Raw genomic sequence first — 18,981 nt, 5'->3', positions numbered from 1 at the left:
ATATGCAGTACTGCATTCATTTAGCAAAACATGCGTTAATTTTCTGCCCAATGAACGATCGACAGTCAAAAATTTGGTCAAGATGTCAAAGGCTTGACAAAATATTCCAACATATTTGGGGTTTACATTTTACATGTACATGTATTATTGCTTACCTCCCACATTTCCTTTCGAAATAGAGTGCAGGATGCACAGATTAGAGGTTGGTAGTCAGGACATCTCTCTCTTTCTTTTTTCTCTCTCTCTCTCTCTCTTGTCCGTAGTTGGCTGTGGTTTGCAGGGTCCATTTTGTCCACTTTGTGCTAATTCTGGTCGAAAATACAATTAACAAAAACTTAAATAAGTTATCATTTTTATGAGTGAAACAGGATAATCATACTGCAACATAAACAAACACATTCATCATGAATTAGAATTAATCATCACGATCTCATGAATCCCTTAGTATGAGATTTTGGATCTTCAGGTCACTGTCAACATTAATTTGTCTTACATGTAATACATTAATCATGTCATTGTTATTATCATCTTTGATGCTCTAAAGCCATATCTTACTGAAAATGAATTATGTAGGATGGAAGTCATCTTGACACCTGTAATTCCTGTACACAAATATTTGATTGTATCATGCTCTCATTTGTATGTGGATTAGGATATGATTTCCTTGCATAAATCGATTTGTATTCATGAGATGATATTCCTAATTTCAAATCGATGACACTTACTTCTGAGCTGGAAAGGGCATTCACATCGCAGTCAAGACATCTTTCTATCTCCCCCTCACTCTAGTGGATGTGATCTCAAACTCAGCATGTCCATTTGTTGGTGACACCTTGATAAAAATAAAGAACAATACATCACAGCATATCACCCTTACGTCATACTTAACGCAACATAATAACAATGGAAAGTTAATTGATCTGTGACTACAGACGTATTTTCATTTGTGCACACATTAAACACTTGTGCCAATTGACATGGTTGAGAAATATTTCATTACATATAATATCTTACTTGATTACATTTATGTTTGATTTTTATATGATCTCATCTTCAGTAGATAGAATACCGTTCTTTCATATGATCCTCTACAATAGAACATGCAATGAATTTACAAGAAAACAAGAATACACATCCGATCATAGATTTGCTCCCCTTATTATATAAATGGAGATACACGTGTATAAGATTATTCTCCTCTCTTTGTTTGCAAAGTATTTGTACACTGCATTGTAATGCAACTGTCAAAGCGAAAACATGCTTGTTACAATTTATTCAAATGGAATAGGAATATTTATACTCAATGTATTTAGATTTGGCATTATTTTCAACTGGGCACTGAAGTGATACATTTGATAATCAAACACTTAGTAAGTTAGTATTTAAAAGATATTTCAAATTAGACCGCTATTTAAGACATTTACCGTTTCTTACCTTCTGGTTGTTCTGCAATTTGTTGCAGGTAGAAAGAGCTCAGTCTTTACAATTAGATTTTGGCAAGTCAGAATAGGCATATGTCTCTCTCTTTGGTGAAGTTTGAAGACAAGACTCAGTCTGTCCACTTGTTGGTACATCTAGCTGAAAACAGAAATCAACATGACTCAAATAATTTTTTTTTTCATCTTTAAAGCAGAGCATTATAAGCTAATAGTGAACAAAAAATAAAATCAATTTGAAATTTAATTGTTTTGAAAAGGCATCTTGACATTGACATAATTTTCTTTGTTTCCCATGCAAATCAATTATAACTAAAAATATATCTCTTTCATTAAGATGATATATTTTTTTTTTTAGCTTTTTAAAAAGTTAAAAAAGAAGAAGATATTTAGGTTTCAGTGAGTCGGTATAAATGATCCATTAAAAATGTAATATTTACATTTTTTCAAATGAACCTTTATTCTTTGAGACATTAACATAAGAACTTGGTACTTATGAGTAAAGACATTTCGAAATAGTTTCTCTTTGACTAGATCTATTTGTAAACTAGAAGAGTACATGTAAATGATTCACAGATTAGGAGAGGTTGGCAGTCAGGACTGAACACTTTCTCTCTCTCTCTCTCTCTCTCTCTCTTTCAGGCATATTCGAATGGCAAGATCACTTGGTTGTAGACTCGCTTTTATATAAAACACCTAGGCCTAAATCCTAGACTCTTTTTCTGAACCCACAGGTCTACAAATACCAGAAAGAGTGGAATCAACCTTAGACCTCTGCTCTAGAGACTAATATTAGCCTAGATAATTCACGTTAGAGCTAATGTTAGGATCTTCTAATGTTAGATCTAACATGAACTTTTTGATCAAAGTTAGCCTACATATATAGTATAATTATTATGCATAGATTTTAGAACCTCTAGATGCCTAAACTTAGGTCTAGCTAGGCCTAGTAAGCTGGGTCTTTACAACAAAACTGCCTAGATATGAGTAGTAGATTACTAGAAACCTCTAACGTTAGGTAGAATCAGTGGCCCAGATCTTGACTAAGGTTAGACCTAGATCCTAATTCCAGACGCCAGCTATTTATGCTTCAGACCCCGGCCCTAGATTTTATATTGTAGGTCTAGTATATTACTATTAGACTCTAAACGTTGGTAGATCTACATCTACATCTTCTGTATAGTCTACAGCCCCTTGCCCTGGACCTGGCTCTAGCCCTACAAATAGAAATACATCTAACCAGCGCTGTAACGTTAGTAGTAGTGGACCTGTACTGTCCACGTTATACAACTGCTAATGTGCTAACGTTAGGTGTTAAGTTCATTGTGATTATACTACTAGTGTCATAGGGCCTAGCCCGATTGAATTGTTTTGGCATAATAACAGGCGTAGCCGTACATTCTAGCACTAACACTAACATTCGTCGTTAGAGTAACACTACCCCTACTAGCTAGAATGTCTAACACTAACGTTAGTATTAACAGTTAGAGAGAGTGTATTACCGTTAGATAGATTAGACCTAACAGTAGACGAGGATTCAGTCCAACTGCATGTGATGAGGCCATAAATTACAAACCTAGATCGAACTAACAAGACACCTAAATCTAGACGTAGACCTAATGTTTGTTAGGCCTCTTTTCGCACCGTGTCAAGACGTGCTTTACGGAATAATCGCTGTTCCACTAACAAACACCGCCGGCACGGTCGGGTGGCGGCCCGGGGGTTGGTAGGCATGCCCGCGCCCACGGGATCGGTGCGAAATACAGTAATTAAAGACATCGGCCTAACGTAGTACTAGCGCTTGAACCTTGATATTAACCAAGTCTCAGATCAAAGTTGTATATCTAACTAATAGATCAAAACAGATTTTTAAGTTCCGTTATGCAGTGCAATAAGGAACTATGTATTTATTTACTAAGTTACTTACATCAGGGGTGTATCCAGGATTTTTTCTGGGGGGGTCGTAACCAAAATTTTTGGACCTTTACCTTTGCGAGGGAGCGGAGCGACCGAGCGGGGGGAGGGTGTGGGAGGGGGGTGTCCCCCCTTCCACGGTAGGGAGTTTTTGAATTCTATATCTTAAAATGGGGCAATTTGGTGCATACAAAAGTGACTTTTTCGGCATGGCAGTGCAGCTTAGAAATAAGGTAAATTATGGCATACTAAAACTAAGTTACGAAATTTACGAGGTTTTTGACAATTTGCTGGAACACCACCTGGTCACTTTTTTTTTCCTGTTGTAGGCCTATATAGAGTAAAAAGCCCTAAAAAAAAAAAAAATGTCTTTTACAAAAAGTGGACCTCTTGAAAATTTGGGGGGGTCGTACGACCCTCCCGACCCCCCCCCTTGCATACACCCATGTACATTCGAAGGAAATAGTCCCTTTTCCAGTCACCACGTTTCCAACTCAACGACCGAAACATGCAGCTCTCGCGCGAGAGATTTTACCTGTATGTAGCTAGATCGTAGGGGTAGTGCGTGGTAGACGTACGCACACGTATTAAGTATTCGCGCGCACACAAGCTGCGCGGGGCTACTGGAAAATGCTCGGAAAATGCATTTTCTGAGTTCCTGCAAGTTCAGAGTTTTGATTAAAAGTAAAGATTTCTTCAAGAAAACTAGAAATAATATTGACACATTCAATTAAAGAAGCACTTGTAGTTTTATAAAACATTAAAGTACTTTTGGAAGATCATCTAATTAGCTTGGAAAAGCAAACTTTGCAGAACGTTAAGTAATCTGTGAATATTATTTCGAGAAAACAACACCCAAACATTTGAGAGCCCCATATATGGCTGTACAAAATGACTTTTTAAAATGCTAAGGAAACACATTTAAATTGCAATTTCATTAAAAGGGACAATTGAAACTCATGATCTTTCAAATATCAATTGAATGCAAGCAAAAAATAAAAATCGTGATTTTTGACATGCTTCTGAATTTTGTGCTAAAAATGACATTTTTCGGCAAAAACGCGCGTGACATCCGGCCGTACGCTATTCCTTAGTATTTTTGCAAGACTTTCAGTATGAGAACGGAGCATTAACAAAAAATGCCGTCGAATCCTTATCTAGAGCCTTTTTTTAGGTTTGGCTGGTCTACTACTACCAAGTGCACTAAATCTTGAAGGAAAAGCCACATCCGGGTACTTTTTACGTCATTGGCGATAGCGAGAATTACGCTTTATTTACGTTTCCAAACCAGCCATTAGCGAAACTACTAGTCCTTGTATCAGAAGTAAAACACCACGAACGAGAAAATACGGCATTTTCATGTCAAAGGTCCCTTAATGTCCCACAAACATTTCAAGAGTCAGTTATGAGAAAGTAAAAGTGTTTATCCTAGTCGTTAGCGATGACCGCGACTCAGTAGTCTAAGTTGCCTGATAATAAAGTGTGCGGGCTTTACCTAGGCACCGGACAGCAGAAGATATCACCTTTGATATCAATTGTATAATGTTGACCTAACAACATATCTCAATTTGAATTTAACCTATTTCCTTTGCAATGGCGAGTCGCGAATACGCATCCGTATGACTCAAGGATTTGATCACGCTCGCAGATCGTATATCTTCAAGCAGCAGGCTCAGGACAGAAATAACGAAATGCAGTGTGCAGTGTTACTGGCATGACTTACAGTTAACACGACCAATTGATCAGCAAATGTTTGAGAAATGCCATAAAATAATGCGTATTGTTAAAAAAAACTCGCACGCAAAATGAGCACGTAACAAAGTGTTTTCTTCTGAAAAATCAAATGCAGTTACAAGCAAAAAACGTTAACAACAAATAATTAATTGAATAGAAGATTTAGAAGTAGATGAAAATTATTATGTCATAAAATGTAGTCAAAGAGTCTATAGGTTCTGTTTCTGATCAGCCTGAGGTGACTGAATTTCAACATTTCAGGCAATACTACCTCATTCGGATCTGATGAACTTGATGGAAATTTATTTGATCAAAACCATATTAATTTCCCAGCAAGTTTTGCCACAATAGCAGCATGAAATATGATACGATGCGTCGTGGTTGTACGCAGAAAAATAAAAACGCGGCGAACGCGTGCTTTTTCTGTAAGTAAACAAGAGCTTGCACATATTCAAATTTGCTTGAAAACAACAGGTCGTGAGCAATACACGTAGAAGTGCCTTGACTACGGACTTCGCCGGCCTAGAAAATGTCTGACATGAGAACAGAGAGTGACCACAAACAATTTTCTAATAAAGCATAAAGTGTTTAGTTATCAAGAGAGTTTGCGGGAAAGGCAACGATTATGAAAGAAGTAAGACGATTAAAAAAAAACAAGCATGAAGTAACAGAATACAGCAATATAGAGAATATGTAACCGATATCAATAGAAATAGCAGCAGAAAAAGTAATAATTTCAGGAAATATTATATGTCCGAAAAGATGATATGACTAACATATGATACTTGTTTATCTTTTAAGTGTCCATCCCATTGTTTTTCCTGATTTCTGCAAGCACAGTATGATATATAGTAAATGACAACGAATGCAAACATATTGTGTTAAAAATATACCTCTGCATTCGCAGCATTTGAAATGAGTAAGAGACAATACAACCCGAAAGGGCACCTTATTCCTATATAATTATAGACATAAACACACTCATGAGTGGGGGAAAGCTATGGGAAACAAACAAAACAAGCAGGGCTTAACTTTAAGGGTAACCCCAAAAGATGACAAAACTTGTGTATACTGGTATACACATTGTTGTAAGTAATCCACTTAATTATTTACGTATAGAAATATTTCGAAACTGCACAAAATAAAAATTCTTTTTCATGTAGTCGTGTTGGCGTGTAATAGACAGTGCGTTTTTCATATACCACTGTATTGTTGGTTATGCATCATGTGAAAGAAAACAAAATGTAGGTATGGGATGAATATTTGTGATGCTGTTTCACTCGTTTGGGGCATTTCGTGAGAGAATCATCGTTTTTATTTGGAAGCACAACTCTAAAGAGTGAAACCCAAGCATGTACGTGGATCGAGGGAATGCAGCGATATTAGTAGCACACATTAGCGAAGTTCGACGAAAATCGGGCAATCCGTTGAAAAGTTATAAATCTGTAAAGTTTATCCTCCACCACTGCTTGATAAGAAGACTACTATACACTTCGTGACGTCACTGCAGAACAACAGTATAAAGAAAATGTAAGGAAAACTCCACAAAATTTCATTTCATATGAAAAATGCACATTCCCTTGTGTCGTTACTGACATAAGCTATTCTCTCTGATTTCTGAAAGAGGTAAGTCAAGTGATCTCCCCTTGTGCTGCTGAAACGTGAAGGTATATTGAATTTTCTTTATAGGTTCTATATATCGCTGTCCATGCGTGATGTCACAAACTGTTATAGTCTTCTCATCCAGCGATGGCGGCAGCGACTCTTCAAAAATCCATTACTTTTAAACAGATTTGTATGAATTTTCGCTGATCTGTTCTAATATTGCTGAATTTCCTCAGTCCTCATGGATGTTTCGGTTTCATTCTCCTTTAAGATTTTACATATTTCTTGTTTTAAGATTAGATTGTGCTATCTAGACGCATTTCGTTCCTGTCCCAAGTTGGTTTTTCTCAGTTTTTGTACACATGAAATATTGACATTGTGCATGAAAATCCTACAGAAATTATATAGAGGCGTGAAATATAGCTTGGGTAATTTTATTCTGACATAATCCGTTCCATAGATCATGCGATCATAAAATTTGCAAGGGAGTTTCTAACCTCCTTTTCGTTTCACACACACAAGAAGGGTTAACTCATTCCACTAATTCCCCTATATCTCACAGATTGTCATACCTGTATGTTCATTTAACCATCATTTATTTTCACTGTTCTTTATAGCCATTTGTTGAGTGTTACATTATAATAATAGAGCTGAAAATTTCACAAGTCTGTAGCTTATTGGTGAAGTTGTTTAAAGAGGCTGTAAAGGGATATGGATGCAATGAAGAGAACCCTCCAAACGCTCGATCTAATTTTGGTCAAGATTGCAACCTGAAAGTGACGAACGGAAGTATCCAAGTCCAGCGCGCAGACGTCTGAATGGGCGAGATCCGGTCAATGGTCAATGGTCAACGTAAGACACATGGCATCGCTTAGCAATCTCGGACGAGTTACATGAAAGACAGAAGAGGAGGAGAAGGAGGAGGAAGAGGAGGAGAATAGGAAAAGAGGACAAGAACATGAAAAAGAAGGAAAAGAAAGGGAAGAAGAAAAATAAGAGCGAGAAGAAGAGAAAAAAAACAAAGAAAGCAAGCCAAAAAAACAAACAAACAGAGAAATTAAAAACCTCATTTTTCTTTGGCGGAGGAGAGTTAGGGGTGGGCTGACCATCAAGGCGAGGTACGGTTTGACAGATTTTGAACGGTCGGTGTGGTGTTTGTTACCAATGTTGATATTAACTGTGATGACGACAACGGGGAAAATGGTAATAATGACCATAAAAATAAATGTGATGAACGTAAGTGATAGGTTATTGACAATGATATGCCTTTCGTATGCAAAGTTATCACTTAACATACAACAACGTTTGCTGTTATTGCGCAGTGTCGATGCTTTGGTGAGAACTGTTGTCCAACAATTGTCAATGATGATGATGATGCTTGTGATTAGAAGGGAGAATTTGTGAGTAACATATAGAAAAACATACCACTAGAAATTTATCTGCGGATTAATTGATTTGAGATGAGAGGCAGTAATCGCCTTTCATTCATTAGTGTTCATTGCCCCCTCCTGTGAACGTGGCTCGCGAAGAGTCACTTTGACTTCCTGTCACTATGGCAACCCTGAGGCAGGCATGACGGTAACCTGATATTTGATCTTTTTCTTCCCGAGCTCCTGCTATCACTTACTCCAGAGGAAGAAATCATTCTGCAATAAAACACCATTTAAGTATCACACTCCTCTCTCAACAATATACTCGAAAGACCAAGTACTTTCAAGTGATGCTACTTGAGGGGCCATTCAACGTTGCCGCGCAAGCTCAACAAAACGCTTTCTCAGCTCCCACGTAAACTCTGTCGACTGCGTATTAATTATTTCTCATAATTCGGAGTATTCACTTGCATCTAGCCGACAGCTTTGCACCATCGAAAGTTCGTAAAGGGCAATTTTGTACCAATTGCTAATGAACAATCCTTTGCACTTTCCGTTTTAATGGGTAGGTGGAACTAACCTTGGGTGGGAAAAAGGTCAAGAGTTGTGTTTTTCCCCTTGAAATACTATTTTCATTTTTTTTTCCCCTTTGGATGTGTGTGAAGAACAACAATTATCCACGCAATTGGTAGAAATCACAGCAAATCTTTCTAGTTTTCTTGATTCATATCAAATAAAGGGCATTAATCTAAGTCTTATTTTCTACACTTGGAATGGATGTACGTGTGAATAAGCACGCACACCGAGTTTTAATGATATATTGTCGAGTTGTTCGTTTTTTAACGATAGCAACAGCTTTTCTTAATAACCTCTACATGAACACGAAAGAGACTTTTGACGTATGATGTGCAACAAGTTTCAGTGTCAGCGTCATTCAAAGAACACTTCCTGTTGATCGAGCATATAACAGTATAAAGTGCAATCAGATGTGCTGTGCTTGTTGTCGCTGTATCGCAATTTTTACTATTCTATATCTTTGAGAATTTTACGATTGCTAATGGTGATGCAAGACTTTCTAGATTCTTACAGAGTGAACAATGAAAACAACAACAATTATAATAATAAGTAATGAATATTCATATGAGCTGCTGTAAACCTAGAACCATTGTGGTTATTATCCCCACCTTGACTGTTTCGGTTAAAGATACATAACAAATATAACATTTAAAATGTTTTCTTTAAAAAATCCTATCAAATTTAGCTTCAGAAAAAATCCAGGATTACCTAAATGAGACAAAAATCAAGCAAAAAAAAAAAGAAAAGAGAGAGAAAGTTTTAAACTTCCTTAAAGTTGAGGGTTTATAAGCAGAGTTGTAAACTGCCGTGTGGCTATCAAGAGCATGTTTGCGTTGCGTATACCAAAATCATGCTGCTTTACGGACGGGATGCTAGAGAAACCAATATTATTAGTCAAAATAATGAACATTTATGAATAGGTCTTTAACACAGGCCAACTGTCGACGATACGTAGATGTGGAGTGGGCCAGACAAATCGCGGAAAGCTTTTTGGGCTTTTTTTTAATCAGATGAATGTTTTCTGTCGATGGACTGTCCGTTTCAAATCGGAGCAAAGCCTAAAGAGGCTTAATCTAAAGACTACTGATGTCTGGTATGCTGGAACAATCCTTCGTTATATGAGGAGGAGATAGATTTTATGGATTATGTCACTAAGGATGGATCGTCAACCATTGAGGTCGAATTCGCCTGGTATAATTTGCCTTCCATGAGATAGATATCTAATGAAGCTGTCATTGCATGGTTGGAATATCGCATGCCTTCCTATGTACGCACATAGCCATTAATGTAATTGTGATTTACGCGGGTAATATCTCTCCTCCTTAGCGAGACATTACCTCACCCTTGAGTTGCTGAAAAAGTCAATCAATAATGATGCATAGAACGTGAGCTGACCTGGAACGCACAACCTTACGGTACTTAGTAGCAAAATTCCCTAAGCAAATATCTTAGGGACCGCGAATAATACGTTATCACTTCCTTAAGTGACCACTCAGCTGAAATCAAAACAAGCACGTAGTAGCTGCAACGTTTCTATGGGGAAATTTGAAAGGTTGTCTTCTTATGTGATTTGACAAAATTCTTCCAATACAACAACATTTGCTCAATACAACAACAATACGGCAAAGTGATCAGAAATCTGACGCACGGGTCGCGGCTATTAGGGAATAAGATACAACCTTTAACAAAGCGACCCTTATGGGCAGGGACAGGGGCGACATTGTACTAATTACGAACCTTCATAAGACGAAAATGACATTCCACGCGTCATCTCAAATCGCTATACTACTAGTACTCTAATTTATGAGACAGGCAGACACACGCCGGATAAAAAGCCCGGATGTTCCCATTTGGTCATTAGCCTTGGCCGGCGATTACGAACTCCGCGTGGTGACGGAAGGTTAATACCATGACGACAACGTGACTAAGATTACACAGAAAGAAGAGCACGAGACAGTTAGCAGGATAAACTAGAGAAAAAGAGGAAGAAAATAAAATCAAAAGAATAAATATGAGAAAATCACACCAAAACAAGGAGATTTTGAGTGGATACTAGAGCATGAATCATGGGAAGTGACGTCACTCCGGACAAAGGTTTTCGAAACATCGCCCTGGAGCTGTCAAACCTTTACTTCTAATGTCACCTTTAACGTTATTAATCCTCAATGAAATGTACCAAAGGTTCTGGGTGTGTTCACCCTTCTGTCCGTTAAGATAGGAAGATTGCCGTCCGAAGACGATACAAACTGTGTAATAGATAGAACCTGTTCGCTTCAGCATACTATGTTCTGGTATGTTCACACTGCATGTGAAAGTTAAAGCCATGTACTGTAACCTTTGTGTTTTGTCAATGAGTTCCCGTAACTGCATAGTTAAATGAGAGAGGGGTAGCGACAGAGAGGGGAAGAGCGAGAAAAGAAAGAAAGAAAGAAAGAAAGGAAGGAAGGAAGGAAGGAAGGAAGGAAGGAAGAAGAGGGAAGAAGATCAGCAACCTTGAAATATTGTCGCTTTAATTCGAAAATACGCTTGAACATTTGAAGTAATATGTTTTGCTACACAGTCAATTCTATTTTAGTCCTTACGAACCTTTGGTGAAAAGTTATCGAGTGGACGATCACAATTCTCATCTAGGAACAAAAGTGCACCCTTAACCAAAGATGCGTCATATGCACTATGGTGGCATTAAAAAGTTAAAAAAAAAGTATTGTTTATCAGAGCAAGGATTGACGATTTCAGTGATTTATTCTTTTGTCATTTTACCTTTACGATAAAGATAATGGCGAAGCATGTAATATAATCAGTGTTACTTGACTAATTGTGCAAGACTATCTGCCTGTTAACTTGCAGCGGTATTGAAAGCAACATTTTTTTTCTTCTTTAGCATTGATAATTCCAATGATTCTCCAGTTTGTTTAAAGTTGGGTAGATTGTCATTCTGTTTACTTTTTCTAGGATGGGGTTGGAGATATGTAATCAACTGAGCTACACGCGACTATCACATGCCAACCAATAGGCAACTCTTTTTTTAATCTAACTTTCAGCAAGGCTGTTTTGCTCTTCAAGACAACTGCTGCCCCTATGGGACACGTTGTTGCATTCATTGAACATCGGTATCGGTTGCTGCGGTTTTCTATATAGGTGCACTGAGATGATGGGGCTCCCCCACGATATGTTTACCCCTGTAATTTTTCACAGGGCATTGTTTTATGCGGGATACATCAAACAAGCTCTTTAAGTTAAGATTGAACAAAGTGACATAATATTATATTCTCCTCTGTTACAATGTAAGGTAAAAATTGTGTCAATTTTGGCGAATAATAATCGTAATGGTGATGATTATGTAATTATGAACAAAATTACATCCGCGGTAACGATTCATTGTTGTTGCGATTTGGTTCTTTACAGCGATATTCTCGCCTGTATCATAGCTGTAACCTTGATACATTTGCAGTAAACGTAGATGACTTTAAAAAAAAAAACTTTTTTCATTAAAAACAACCATCATGCTGTTTTTGTTAAATTGTACATTGTTGTCTGGAATAATGATATGAGAAATATCTACATGTATATATGTAAAATGATGTTCGCTATTGCGAAAGTTCGTTATTCCGAAACACACAAATTCCTCATACCTTGATCTTCAAGCAGCAATCTTCTGCAAATGGAGATCATAATACGCTCCACACTCTCTAGATATATTATATCCATGATATCCAGTATTTTGGAAACTTTCTCTAGCCATGCTAACCTTTCCTTGTCAGTCAGCTTCTGCCACTGATGCACCGGATGACTTATGTCATGTCAGCTTTTATCTAGCCAGCCTTGAGGACATCTCAGGCTCGTTATAACCAATGCCCATCTGATGCCATACTGCCATAATCATTAGATTATGGTCTTTCGTAAAATAGTCTTATCAGATGCTGAAAATGATATTTTTTTTTCTTCCTGATTGCCATTTTTATCATGATTCTGAATGGGCTACTGTCATATACTCCAAATCTTTGTTTACTGTCACTGAATAACACCCTTCCTTAGTCATATGTAAATCATTGCATTTTGAGCAAAATAGAGAGAAACTGTTCAAACAAGGAAAGCGAGCTATTAGAGTGAACACCAAATAAACATACAGAGCGCCCTCGTTGCTGATATTCTCTCCTGTGTTCATTTTAACTCTTTCAGTTTCAGTTTATTTCATGCATGCATCTCATGTTAGGTTACATTTAGAAATTATTGCCAAAATTCTTGCGAATTGCCAATAGTAGACAAACAAAATAATTAACGTGTTATTGATACACAACAATTCTGACGATAAGTGGTCGAAATCAAAATAACGTGTCGGGTTGTAGAAAGGAAAGTATATATGACGGGACCTAAATAAAAGCAAACTTGTTTGGCTGTAAGCCCCGAATAATCGGGTTTGTGAAAGAAAACCGGAGAGCAGATAAGAAAGAGAAGGAGACCTTTTAACTCACACCCAACTAACCACACTACCATGGATCGCTACACCACTGTTCACACTCGGAATCCCCTGGCCCTATTATATTCTTCCCTTTCTTCCCTTTCCGCTCTCTCTCTCCTTCTCTCTCTCTCCCTTTCATTCTGTATTCCTACATACGCATGCCTATAAATATATATCACCACATTATCCTAAAAGGTCTTAATAAAGTCATGAGGACTGTAACTTGAGGTTATTTATTCTGAAGCAAATACGATAATTCATAGTAAAATTAGACTTATTTCAGTTTCGATACATCATGTTCCTACGATGTATGGAATTAACTTCTAATCAAATGCGTAATCTTGAGTGCATCTTAGCTTTAACGATCATTTCACAAAATTTTGTTTGCCATGTGACCATCCACTCGCTGTATTTGTGGCAGGAATTTTGAAACTAAGGCTTGGAAAAAAATAACCAATATCGTTTGTAGTCTGGAGAATCTGAATATGATTAATCTGAAATTCGAGATGTGTGCGAGGTTTATTGAGTCTCTTTCTCTCTCTCTCTCTCTCTCTCTCTCTCTCTCCCTCTCTCTTTCTCTCTAATCCTTATGTATGTAATACACATATCTGTATGAATTATGTTACATGTGGTCATATTGTATCATCTTACATTGTATACCTTATAATATTGTATCATTTCATATGAAATAATATATTATACTATATCATTGATCATATTCACGACTGCCAAAATAAGAAAGAATTTAATTTACGATTTTGTCGCGGCTTTATTAAACCTCTCACCGTGAACGTTTTTAAAACTCAAATTCGTTTTCCGATTAAAATGTAACAAATAATTATGCACACTCAAAATTACGTCAAATTTAATCATATAATATAATTTCTTTTACTTACTCATATTACGTTAACCTGGTCCCTTTGCCTAGTATGTTATCTCGTAATAAACATCTCTCTCTCTCTCTCTCTCTGTATTCATCTCCATGGAAACAAAATATACAAGCAGCATCAACTATATATCTTTAGTTGGTATAGTGATACTTCCTCATCCTCGATTCCATAGCGACTATTTCACTGTTTCCATGCGATCGATGAAGGAGCGTAATCAAATGAGTTGGCTTTACATGGAAATGGAAGGAAAACAAAACAAAAATATGAAGTCTACCTGTGCTAACAATTCTGTGAGGGATCAATAACTGAAGGTGTTAAAATGTTCATACACACGCTACTGCTGAAAGACTTTGTACTATCTGTACAGAACAGATGGAAAATAGCGATTATTAAAGATGAATTTGAAATGTTGATTGCAATGTTATGTGGACACATTCCGAGATGGAGCGTATAGTTTATTTTTTCATGTGTATTTGACGTTTATCAACACTTTTTAACGTTACAGTGTGCAAAACAACAACGAAAAGTGATCTGGTAGTTCTTTTATCCTATATGCTGATTTTGCTTGAGGCATACGTTGCATGAAAAGCTAACAACCAAATAAACAAAACAAAACATCTACCGGCAACTTTTTTCTTGGCATCGAAAAATATGTCTTCAATAGAGAACAAAGTAACTTGCCATTTTGAAAACACGTGTGATCTAGCGTGCATGATTCCGTTTAATTGGTTCAAGTAGGAATGAGGAAGAAATCTAAAACAAAGACTTCAGGCATTTCACATAATATCCACTCTTCTCAATATCTAAAGCATATTCAGTGAAAAATGGAGAGGAAAGTATCAGCCACAGCACACACACACACACACACACACACACACACACACACACACACATTTCAGGTACTGCTCATATTTTTACAATCCATGGTACCATGGATGAGTAGACATCTTGTCTCATAGGATATTAAAGAACTGTTTCAATCGTTCTTAAGTTGTTGTGCCGCAGTTGTGATGATATGGTTGGTTTTTTTTTTCCTGATTGTTTTCTAATTTTTGTTTTGATTTGTCTTATCATGAGTTGCCATCAGCGTCACCGCATAAAGAAAGAATTGGTGATTTTTTTTCTTTGCAGCAAACTCCAATCTAATGAGTCGAACGCTTCCCTTTTCGTACAGCATGTTAGTGAAGCGCTGCACGAACGCTACTCGCTGTGGGCCTTTGTGGCTATGGTATACAGGTATAATCTATTGGGCAATCTCGCGATGAGGTATCAACCAGGTGGGATGGTCTTCAAGCATAAATCTTGCTGGAGGCAACGTGGCTCACTGAAGAAACAGGTTATTATCTGATAAATTGATCAGCATTATCGGTATGGTCGCCTACGTCGTTTTTCATGAATTATGGATGATGCTCGAACTTCTTGACAACAGAATTGATACGAACACTCAGTCAAGAAGGAAAGAATTGCGAAATGTTGTTAATGCCTTTTAAAGGGAGACAAATTCAGTAAATGATGAAAACTCTGTGGATAAGGAATAAATTCTTGCTTGAATTAAGAATAGAGATGGGATAGTGTTGTATAGCATATTATTGTCTGCCTATAATGGTGCTTAGAAAAAAAAATGCATCTAACATTAATATGGTTAGAATCTTTGCCAAGGGATCATGCGTTTTGTTATTTGTTTTCTGATTTAGTAGGCAAGAGGCCCTACTTGTTGATCGTCCAGTGGATAAAAATGTGTTTTACGTCTTCATTTAGGCATTGCCATGATGAAATAACAAACCTTGCATTTTAATCTTTTTGAAGAAAGAGGGAGTATTTCAGTCCAATTATGCAAGCTCATATCATGATTAATAGCCACGGTGAAGTAAAGAAATATAGTTTCATATCTTGTGTAGATGTGAACGTGTTTGCTCGTGCCGTGTACGTGCCTTAACTCGGTGATGTTTAATGCTATAGGAGAAAACACTCATCTCGCTACTGTTCCGTTGAGGTTAAACTTCGTCATATGAAGCAAGTTCACGCCTGACATGTTTGAGAAGAAATATAAGACTAGCATGCTTGAAGTAATCGTTCCTACCAGAGCCATCTTCGTTTTCCTGCACCTTTGAGTATCATACGTTTTGTTTAAATCTGCACAAAGCCACTTTTCTCCTTATAACTTGCGAGAAATTTTAGATATCACGTGAGCTTGAGATAATAGAATAACGTAGAGTAAGACAGAGCTAAAGATACGCTCCTCCTGAGTACTAGTATTCAACCTTTTAATTCGAAGACAATTAATGGATGTTTGAGAGATAAACGAGTAGATAGATGAATAATAAGCCATAGGCATCTCTCTTTAATCATAGAATACGTTAGATGCTGATAGATAGAACGTGAGTGAGTGTGTGTGTGTGTGTGTGTGTGTGTGTGTGTGTGTGTGTGTGTGTGTGTGTGTGTGTGTGAGGGAGACCATGTGTGTGTATATTGATGCAACAGAAAGAGATAAGCAGATAAGGGGTCTAAATAAAGGGGAAGGATATGCCTCATGTGTTTCTCATGTGGCTAAAAACCTGCGCACAAAATCCATCAGGTCAATTGCAGCTCCAAGTTAGGCAGGAAAACATTGCAATATAACACATGACAGTGTTAAGCTGAGATATTATCCGAAATGTTTTTGTGCTTATATCGAAGACGGATATGATTAGATCAATTCCGCGAGATTGTCCGTTGGCTTGTAACACACACTGCCCGTCGAGATTTAGTGTCTTTAATTTGAGGGATTTACTGGTCAAATATTACGTTGCACGTTTTAACAAGCAGCTCGGAAAGAAAATTTGAAAAAAACAACACTATGACTGCATATTTCATCGTCATTCCAGTAATCACTGTGCCTAAATTTATAAGCATCTTCCTCTCAATGGTAAACACAAAAACAAAACGAACAAGGCATGAACAAAAGTAGTTTTAGTCAAATCATTTGTTGTGCTAGATTGTGTCCGGCGTGACACTGATAAACGTTGTACTGGTGATACGACTGAATTTTAGTGGTATCTTGTACCATTGTAAAAACAAGAGTAATGACACAAACCTAAACACACTGTAGAATAGTTATACAACGATCTGGTAATGATAGAAGACTCATATTTACGAGCGTTGTGGGGGCATTTTCGGTCGCTTCTTTGTTAGATCATTTGAACAGCCTCAGTACCTCATAAAGACTGATAAACATCGTATACATCGTCTGACTTCAAAGTATAAACATGAAAACTAATCGCTACTGGTCAGACAGTAGTATGCCGGTTGTCATCATTAACAGAAAGACATATTTCTCGCCAGAAATAAAAAAAAAATGCGTGTTGCTTTGATAGCAATGCGAAAGCAATGACTTTTTTCTTATCTATTTTATGACGGTAGAACATTCTGAGCGTTTTACACCCCGATACCTTTCATACCTTATCGAAGAGCATAGCTTCTGCAATGTTCTGCTTGTTCTGTGTGCAATATCTCTTAAAAGCCATTTATCAAAAACATCAGCTGAGAATTGAATACCCGAGACAATACTGGTTGCTAATTTCCATTCACTGTGCCCGAAATTATGTCACAATACAATCTTCAGATATGAGAAAACAAAAACAAAAACAATCTAACACGTTTGGGACCGTCTTTCTTTAGTGCATTTTATGTTTCGATTTTTTTTTTATTCCTATGTTTAAAATAATCCATCCATTAATGCTCAACCCGTCATCCGAATGAATAATCATTTTTTAATAGACACGCACAATTTTTTTACAAAATCTGTTTGTCTCCAGTGGCCCGACATTCTGGAATTCTCTGAATAATATCAAAGAAAATGCACCTAGATTTAATCATTTAAAATTGAAACCAAAGAAATTACTTTGAAGTCATTATGAAATCTGATTTGAGGCTCATCATTATTGATACCAGTTGATACATTTCTTCCCTATATGTATCAATACATAAATTACCTCCTCCTGGCTGGCCTCAAACCTCTATATTAGGTATAACCTTTCACATTTCTTTTGTTCATGTTCTCTCTTAAGTTACCATCTCCACCCCCTCCTAACTTCCACATTTTCACATGGGAAGCAATATATTGTTGTTGTTGTTTTTTTTTTTTTCCTGAAGGTACTGCAGTATACTAGCTGTAAGTTTTTTGTTTTTGTTTATTAGCAAGCCCCTCCGTTTCCACCGCCTGCCTATTTACCTATTGTTTAATTCGTATATCACATCCGCTGATTATTTTAACATAACTTAGCTTTCACTTTACTACCTTTATCATATAACAATTCACTCAGATGCAATTATTTTTTTGAAATGGTTTTTGTTCCTCTAATCAGTTGTGTTTAGGATTTTGTATAATTCCGTTGGAAATTTAAAGAAAAGATGAAATGAAATGAAATGTTCTTTGAAGAGCGATGACAATACACTCTTATGAGAGGACGTTGGGAAATATACTCAAAATATCTCCTTTATTGACTGACCCACACCTTAATTCACTTAATTTCTACCATGAATTGACATTGCACCACCATTTTATGAAATTAGCACAACTCCTACTTGTTCCTGGTTTGCTGGCTGTCACAGTCTAATATATACTCTGCAACTGTGCTTTTATGAACGAATTCATTTTCTCATGAAGTGCTGTAATAAACTGGGTCATGGCTCATGCTGTTAGTTCATGATGTAATCTCCGATATATGGGTTAGTGATTCAGCAATTGAATTGATTGTGAAGGGGAAAGCCTGGTCAACGGAAGCTATTAAAGCCAGGCGCACCTGGGTATTTTGCACCTGCACAATGTCTTGCGTTGACCTTCATGATGCTACTTAGCTATAGCTGAGTGTTGTGAGTCTAGAACGGATCAGAAATGACCATGTAAGTGCAAGTTGTTTATGCACTGAGAAGCAAAAAAAAAATGTCAGGTTTTTTGGTGACTTTCATTGCTATTCTTCTATGGTTTGGCTCCTGTGCAGGCAATATTTGGATTTTTT

The 18,981-nt window shown here is 37.0% G+C and overlaps 1 long non-coding RNA gene across 1 annotated transcript; it reads right to left on the bottom strand.

The window, feature by feature from the left end:
- Nucleotides 1-239: 239 nt before the first annotated feature.
- On the bottom strand, nucleotides 240-4,471 carry LOC139730980 (uncharacterized). The gene is made up of 4 exons (XR_011710950.1): nucleotides 3,802-4,471; nucleotides 1,435-1,578; nucleotides 726-832; nucleotides 240-308 (listed from the first exon to the last, which is right to left on the bottom strand). It is a non-coding gene; the product is annotated as an uncharacterized lncRNA (long non-coding RNA).
- Between the last annotated feature and the right edge of the window lie 14,510 nt (nucleotides 4,472-18,981).

Source organism: Diadema antillarum, unplaced genomic scaffold (genome assembly GCF_040938485.1).
Source record: "Diadema antillarum isolate AM-2024a unplaced genomic scaffold, OU_Dant_1.0 seq00000347_RagTag, whole genome shotgun sequence".
Classification (NCBI taxonomy): domain Eukaryota; kingdom Metazoa; phylum Echinodermata; class Echinoidea; order Diadematoida; family Diadematidae; genus Diadema; species Diadema antillarum.
Note: the sequence above shows the minus strand (reverse complement) of the source record. Positions and strands in the feature narration are given on the sequence as shown.